This window comes from Bos indicus x Bos taurus, chromosome 3 (genome assembly GCF_003369695.1).
Source record: "Bos indicus x Bos taurus breed Angus x Brahman F1 hybrid chromosome 3, Bos_hybrid_MaternalHap_v2.0, whole genome shotgun sequence".
Lineage (NCBI taxonomy): Eukaryota > Metazoa > Chordata > Mammalia > Artiodactyla > Bovidae > Bos > Bos indicus x Bos taurus.
Window position 1 is genome coordinate 39137348 of NC_040078.1, and position 8938 is coordinate 39146285.

General features: G+C 38.5%; 1 pseudogene; it reads right to left on the bottom strand.

Annotated features, from left to right (window-relative positions):
• Positions 1-770: 770 nt before the first annotated feature.
• LOC113890312 lies at positions 771-7788 on the bottom strand (annotated as a pseudogene).
• Between the last annotated feature and the right edge of the window lie 1150 nt (positions 7789-8938).

An 8938-nucleotide genomic window follows, 5' to 3' on the forward strand; every position in this document is an offset into this window, starting at 1 on the left:
TCTGAGTGACTGTGTAAGCACATTCATAGTTAATAGCTGCTCAAAGTTAAAAACCTTTTCCTGTTTCAGAGATATTTACATTAAGACATTTAGAAATGGTTCATAGTATATAACAGCCCAAATATCACTTTTAACCTGTCCTGTGTAAGGAAGTTAAACATTTCAAATTCAGCACATTTTGCCAAAATGAATAACACAAACTATTCTAAATGTTATTTATTACAGTGCATATTTTAAATAGTAAATGGAATGAAACTATATTAAATGGTTATATCATCATATTTGAGCATATTATGGAATCTATATCACAAGGGTCACCTCACATCAATACTATATAATTCACTCTAAAAGAACAGGCACACACAAAAGAGAACAAAATTTGATTTTTTATAAATTTAAAGTGTACTATCTAGTTTAAAGAGAAGGCAATGGCACTCCAATCCACTACTCTTGCCTGCAAAATCCCATGGACGGAGGAGCCTGGTAGCCCATGGGGGGTCGCTAGAGTCGGACACAACTGAGCGACTTTACTTTCATGTTTCACTTTCATGCATTGGAGAAGGAAATGGCAACCCACTCCAGTGTTCTTGCCTGGAGAATCCCAGGGACGGCGGAACCTGGTGGGCTGCCGTCTATGGTGTTGCACAGAGTCAGACACGACTGAAGCAACTTAGCAGCAGCAATCTAGTTTAAACTACACTAAAAGATTTATTTTAATGAAACAGTCAATTCTAAACCTTCTTTTTTTCCAAGTTTGGCATAAGGAAAATTCAATCCATTCAAATCTTCTGGTTTGTCATCCTATAAATGATGCTATCATTTTCAGGATCCATGTTCCACATATTGTAACAGGTGACAATCAGAGTCAAGGCCAAGCCGATCATTATCCAAAGTACCAGGCTGAAAACCACCGGATATTCAAAATTATATTTATAGGCAAGATTATAGGGAGTTAAGGGGTCCTTTACTTGTTTTGTCTCAAGGGTAGTCTTTGTCTTCCTCATAAGGGATGTGTCAAATGATCTGACAGTCACCAACTCTACCACTGCGTTCCCGCCATAGAGATTGTACATGACATCTGCATACTTTTGCAGAGCATCAGCAAGGATCTTAGAGGCATCTCTAAATTGTTCAGTCTTCCCCATAATTTTTACCAATTTCTTCCAGACCTGGCAACTCCAGTGAGTATAAATCAGGAGAATGATCCTTGGCTAGATGCTTATGTTGGGACAACAAACTTGAAATATCATGCAGCACTTGCAGTTCAGAAAGAAAAAGGAGATCAACTTCATTGTTCATACTTAGAGAATTGAGGGGAAATGAAGCGAGAGCAGAGGTTTCTTGAAACAGTCGATTGTGGAGCTGTCTGAGCATTACTGAGAGATCTTTGAAAACCGAGTTTGCTTTCCCCACCATGTACACTCTTTCCTCACTGGGAGCCAATAGCAAAAACCACTGGAGTTTCTTCAAAAATAAAGATTGAATGGAATTTGCCATGCTGTCAAGACTAAAAGGAACTGCATTCTCCAAAGGGTATGAAATGACACTGCCTGGGGGTAGAGCAAGCTTGTCCACTCCTTTCACCATCACCATAACAGTAGCCTGAAGATGGTGGCACAGGTTACCTACTGTAAGGCCCGGCCAAGAAAAGTCTTCTTTCACAGAGAAGCCCATGGACCATGCAGCCACGTCTGGGATTCGCTCTCCTGGAATAGGGCAATTTCCATTCTGGAAAACAACAGATACTGGTGATCTTAATATACTAAATTTGTTCCCTAAGACACCTGATACAGGTAAGCATAATACTGCTGGCTAAGAACTCTCTGTTTCCTGATACCTTTGACTCCACCCTTCAGGGCCAGGCTTGAAGGGTTACTCTCAGGATCCAGTGAGACACTCACGGACTGGGTTTAGAAGAGAGGCGGATCAGTTCCTTGTGCTGCCCTAATACTGTACAGTCCAAACAGCAGGGAAGATGCATGAGGCAGGACCCAGATGTCAACAATGGGAGCCTCACAAACTTATGGTTGAGGTGAAGGGCAGCCACAGCCAGATGGCAGGGTCACAAGGAGGTACATCACCAAAGTTTACAGAGCCAGACACAGCGAGATCATATAAACATAAGGGTCCATATAGAAATGACAGTCATCAAGTTCCGTTTGCTGCTTACGTCTGGAGTAGAGACAGCAGATGCCCTCAGGAAGCTGTCGATATTGGCAACACTTTATTTCACTCTATGCAGGAAACACAAAACAGACACAACTCCCTGTGCCCTCCAAGAGCTGCTGTGTGTATTTGTTGAATGAATGAACTCAGGGTGACTGAAAAGCCCTCTGAGTATGTGTGTCTCAGCTCCCCACTCTCCTCCCAAGTAGGGGATTTTGGGAGCAAGTGGCAGTGAAATCAAACCCTGAAAGAAAGCATCTACTCCTAAGAAAACACAAGCAGGGAGGCCAGGACCAGCATGAAGGTAAGGGAGTCTGCCCAAGATATCCTAGTGCAGGTGGCTCCTTTTCATTGCTTTTCCGGGGATCTGCCAAGATGGTGACAATTTATCCCTGCTTTCTCTGAGGGAGGCTCATGCCACAGCTCAGCTTGTCCCTCTGTCCCACCAGCCTGATCCCTCTCCTGGCCATGCTTGGAATCACCTGGGGAGCTTTAAAAGCTGCTGATGCCTCTAGAATAGTAGATTTTTTAAAAAATACATTTTTATGAAGGTGAGTTACATTGATCAAGTGTTCATTGTTCTCTGGAAGTCTTTTTTGATAGCAGCGCTAATGACACTTATTTTACTTGGAATGTGAACCTTACTCTCTTCAGTGAAGTCTATACTTCTTTAGGGAGGGCCCATTTTATATTTATTTTCTTATTCCTACAATCTTATATAATGTTTACTGTTATAACTGTTCAAAAATGAATGGGAGGAGAAGTAAATGAACATAGACATTAATAAAGGAACAAATAAATGACTATCAAAATATGTTTAGCAAATACTTTTCAATACCAGCACAGCCCCCGAAAGATAGTTTACATGGTACTTTTCATTGATTTCTATATGGCACATTCTGTCAATACCATAATCATAAGTTGCTTTTGGTACTTTGTTGATTCATTAAGTAAAATATTTTATTCCCAGTGGATTTTTAAAAGAGTAAAAAGTGTTAACTGAGATAGAAGACATGTATTGTAGCTCCATTGGTAAAGAACCTGCCTGCAAGGCAGGAGACCTGGGTTCGATTCCTAGGTCGGGAAGATCCCCTGGAGAAGGAAATGGCGACCCACTCCAGTATTCTTGCCTGGAGAATCCCATGGACAGAGGAGCCTGGTGGGCTACAGTCCAGAGGGTTGCAAAGAGTCAGATACTACTTAGCGACTAAACCACCACCACCACTTCTTATGTTAAGAAGCATGGGGCACTTTCAATACTAAGTAAAATATTTTATTCCCAGAGGATTTTTAAAAGAGCATAAAACTGTTAACTAAGATAGAAGATGTGGGTTTCTCATTAAGAAGAATTGGGCACTTTCAATATTTAAGTAAACATTTTTACAAAATTAGAGTTAAATCATTTGAGAAAGAAATTGGAACTTAATATGATATACATGGGGATTCCCTGGTAGCTTAGCTGGTAAAGAATCCCCCTGCAATGCAGGAGACTCAGGTTCGATTCCTGGGTCAGGAAGATCTTTTGGAGAAGGGATAGGCTACCCACTCCAGTATTCTTGGGCTTCCCTGGTGGTCAGCTGGTAAAGAATCCGCCTTAATGCAAAAGACCTGGATTGGATCTCTGGATTGGGAAGATCCCCCAGAAAAGGGAATTGGCTATCCTCTCCAGTATTCTGGCCTGGAGAATTCCATGGACTGTATAACCCAGGAGGTAGCAAAGAGTCCGACACAACTGAGAAACTTTCACTTTTCATCATGTACATGGTCCATAGAATCCACTTTGATGTTGTTCTGATTAGATTGCCTTGCTGTGGTCCTATTGCTGGGTGGTAGCTTATGGTTGCTATGTGATAGACTTTGGTTGCTGTGTGATAGAATTCCTAATGCTCAACTCTGTCAATCAGTCATACAACTGGAGATAAAGATAAATTCAGGACTCTATGTAGCTCTGTGACCTTCACTGGTAATGAATCCTGTAGCCTCATTAGTTGCATTCAAAGCTTTTTAAAATTAATTGCCTTTCTCTAATGAAGTTTTTCCTTGCTTGGAAAATCAGAACAATGGTAAATACTTCAACAAACTTAACAAAAATGTATTACAGGCTAGTTGTGACCTTGAAGAGGCTTTTCTCCCAATTGTAATGGCATGTATTATATAGAATGCATAGGAAGGGCTTTATTTTAATTAATATAATCATTCTTTATGTGTTAAAAACTTACTATATTGCAATCTTGTGTACTTCACTATGATACATTAAAATCTCTTCTAAAATCACTTATGCTCATATTCAGGATTTTACATTTTCATTTGTTTAGCTTATTTGGCCATGTGATTGTCATATTGCTCCAGGCACAGAAGCAACCACTCTGACACTAATGTTTTTTAAACTACATTACATTATACATATGCCTAACAGAAGTATGAATCAATGCCAGCATTGCAAAGGAAAAAAATTCATGAAATGTAGTGTTACATAGAAGAATAATTTACTCTGGAGGAAAACAGGGTTTTAATTTCCATAGTTTGAACTTCTATTTTTACCTGTGCACAAAAACAAGTTGAAATATTTATTCATTGGATCAATTGCATAGTGTGTGTATATAGATAAAGATAGTCATAATTTTTTCAGCCAGGGTTTGTGTCTTTGGGTATGGGCTATTCTATAGCTGCTAGATTATTATGTTTCATAATTATGTTGGGACATATTTTTCTCTTTAACTGCAGAAGGCATTTACTTTCATTATTCAGAGTGCATATACCTGGGTTGTTTTTATGAGAGTAAGATGAATTTTCAATGCATCATTCATAAACCAGAGTTACCAAGATGTCATTCCTTTAGAGCTACGAAATGAGGTAAACTTTAGGATGAATTTAAAAGTTCAGTGTATGAAAAAGTCTGTATCTTACTGAGTCATTATAATAATTAAATGAGAAATTGTCTCTGAAGCAATTAAGACAATGCTAACTCAGATAATCAGTGTATTACGAAGTTCAATAAAAATAAGTTATTTGTATAGTGAAATAATGTTGATAAAATATGTCCCACTTCTTAACCAAAAATATGTTTTATAAAAATATTCCATTAAGTCTGGATTAATTTGGGACTTTGTTGGTGGTACAGTGGATAAGGATCCACCTGCCAATGCAGGGAACACGGGTTCAGTCCCCGGGCCAGGAAGATGCCACATGCCATGGGGCAACTAAGCCCATGTGCCACAACTCCTGAGCCTGTGCCCTAGAGCCCATGCCCTGCCACACGATAGTAACCCCCACTCACCGCAACTAGAGAAAGCCTGCACTCAGTGACAAAGACCCAACACAGCCAGAAATGAAATCTAGAGGAATCTGAAAGTCAGAATAAGAGCATACAATTACTGGACATTAATTTACAGATAAATTATCAAGTTAGATTTTTCCCCCATATTGGTTCAACATATCCCATTATTTATAAATTCATATATTTTCCTTTAAATGGCTTGCCATTGAAAATATTTCTATGTATCCATTTGCTGAAAAAATTTTATCAAATACCATCACTTTCAATTGCAGTCCCAATATTAAAACATTAGCACTTAATAAGGGAAAGAAAACTACTAAACTTTCAGGGTATTTAAGCTACAGAGAATTTCAGGAATATTCAACTCTTCCTTCCCATTTCAGTATGAGGAAATTGAGGTAGAGTGGCATAGGTGGTATATGTAATATCTCTTGCTTATTCAAATTTTAGTACACTCTAATCAGTGTTATAAATAGATATGGACATTTTCAGAAGCAGACACTCTTTTTTCAATAGATAGGAAGGAGGAAAAGAAGTGAGGGAAGAGAAAAATAGGTCTAGAAGATGAGAGAAAAACAAATGGAATTACAAAGCCAATCACATAAGGCAAGGAGAGGAAGGAGCTATGTGTGTTATGGTCCCCAAATACATTTACCTAGGAATCTCAGAAAATCAGAACATTCGGACTTAAATGTGCATTTTAAAGCAGACTATGAGTTTTAAAAAGTTACAAATAATACCATATTCTTGCATGTGATAGATGCCTAGCAAAAACAAACCAGAAAGCAACCTTCTTCTGTTCTCTTTGTGAAAAAGACTTCTAGATAGTGGTGTTTGTTTCATTAGTCATAATCCATATCGATATTTTATTATTTATAACAATTGAGATGTTTTATTTTAATAATTGAGAGTGTATAAAATAAACCTCAGCAGAGCATTGGTATTTACACAATCCTTAAAACATTCAGTTCAGTCACTCAGTCGTGTCCAACTCTGCAAACCCATGGACTGCAGCACGCCAGGCCTCCCTGTCCATCACCAACACCGGGAGTCTACTCAAACTCATGTCCATAAGTCAGTGTTACCATCCAACCATCTCATCCTCTGTCGTCCCCTTCTCCTCCTGCCTTCAATCTTTCCCAGCATCAGAGGATCTTTTCTAATGAGTCAGTTCTTCGCATCAGGTGGCCTAATTATTGGAGTTTCAGCTTCAACATCAGTCCTTCCAAAGAATATTCAGGACTGATTTACTTTAGGATGGACTGGTTGAATCTCCTTGCAGTCCAAGGGACTCTCAAGAGTCTTCTCCAACACCAGTTCAAAAGCATCAGTTCTTCAGCACTCAGCTTTCTTTATGGTCCAACTCTCACATCCATACATGACAACTGGAAAAAACCATAGTTTTGACTAGACAGACCTTTGCTGGCAAAGAAATGTCTCTGGTTTTTAATATGCTATCTAGGTTTGTTATAGCTTTTCCTCCAAGGACCAAACATCTTTTAATTTTGTGGCTGTAGTCACCATCTGCAGTGATTTTGGAGCCCCCAAAAATGAGGTCTGTCACTGTTTCCATAGCTTCCCCATTTTTTGCCATGAAATGATGGGACCAGATGCCATGATCTTAGTTTTTTTAATGTTGAGTTTTAAGCCAGCTATTTCATGCTCCTCTTTCACTTTCATCAAAAGACTCTTTAGTTCTTCTTCACTTTCTGCCATAAGGGTGGTGTCACTGCATATCTGAGGTTATTGATATTTCTCCCAGAAATCTTGATTCCAGCTTGTGCTTCATCTGGCCCCACATTTCATATAATGTACTCTACATGTAAGTTATATAAGCAGGGTAACAATATACAGCCTTAACATACTCCTTTCCCAATTTGGAACCAGTCTGTTGTTCCATGTTTGGTTCTAACTGTTGCTTCATTACCTGCTTACAGATTTTTCAGGTGGCAGGTAATGTGGTATAGTATTCCCATTTCTTGAAGAATTTTCCACAGTTTGTCGTGACCCACACAGTCAAAGGCTTTGATATAGTCAATAAAGCAGAAATAGATGTTTTTTCTGGAATTCTCTTGCTTTTGTGATGAGCCAACAGATGTTGGCAATTTGATCTCTGGTTCCTTTGTTTTTTCTAAATCCAGCTTGAACATCTGGAAGTTCATGGTTCACGTACTTTTGAAGCCTGGCTTGGAGAATTTTTAGTATTACTTTGCTAGTGTGTGAAATGAGTGCAGTTGTGCAGTAGTTTGAATATTCTTTGGCATTAAAATGGTTAATTTTTTGATGATAGGGATTTTCCTCAACAAACGTATAGCAATCACTGTGCCTTCAATTTTGTTAGCCATGTTGTACCTTTCAAGACAGCCTTGTTAGCATCATTGCCAAGCTTTCTAGAATTTGAATCCTGGTTCAGGTATGTGGAATTACTATATTCTCTCTTGTCATGTTTTGTGATGACTTTTGTCCTAAGCTCTTTTGGTGTATGCAAGAGAATGGAGTTAGAATGGTTGGCCAGAAATTCAGATTTCCTCTGTGAAGAATGATGAGATACTCATTTGTCCACTCTCCTCTCTTATTTTTTATTGAAGTTCAGTTGATTTACAGTATGATATTAATTTCACATGTATAGCAAAGTGACTTGGTGATACATATAAATATATATATATTCTTATTCATTTGAAAATTCTTTTTCACTAGAGTTTATTACAAGATATTAAATATAGTTCTTTCTGCTATACACTATATCTAGTCTTTTGTTTTATGCATGATAGAGGGCATCTGTTAAACCGATACTGCCAATTTACTCCTACTGTCCTCTTCCCCTTGGTAACCGGAAGTTTGTTTTCTGTTGTGAGTCTGTTTCTTTTTTGTAAATAAGTTCATTTGTACTGTGTTTTAGAATCAACATATAAGTGATATCATATATTATTTGTCTTTGTCTGACTTACTTCATTTAGTACGATAACTTCTAGGGCTATCCATGTTGTTTCAAATAGCATTATTTCATTCTTTTTATGACTGAGTAGTTCTTGCCTGAAGAATCCCAGGGTTGGGGGAGCCTGGTGGGCTGCCATCTATGGGGTCACACAGAATCGGACACGACTGAAGCGACTTAGCAGCAGCAGCAGCAGTATTCTATCGTGTGTGTGTGCGTGTATTAAATAATGTACTATATATACCACATCTTTTGATTGACACTTAATTTTGCTTCCATGTCTTGGCTATTGTAAATAGTATTGCTGTGAGCACTGGGGTACATGTATCCCATTTCAAATTGGGGCTTTCATTTTTTTCAGATATATGCCTAGAAGTGGGATGAGTGGATTATACAGCAATTCTATTTTTAGGTTTTTAAGGACCTTTGATAGGATTTTCCAAAGTAGCAGCACCAATCTGCATTCCCACCAGCAGTGTAGGAGGGTTTCCTTTTCTCCTCATATTCTCTACCGTTTATTATTTATAGACTCTTTGATGGTGGCCATCTGACCACATTAG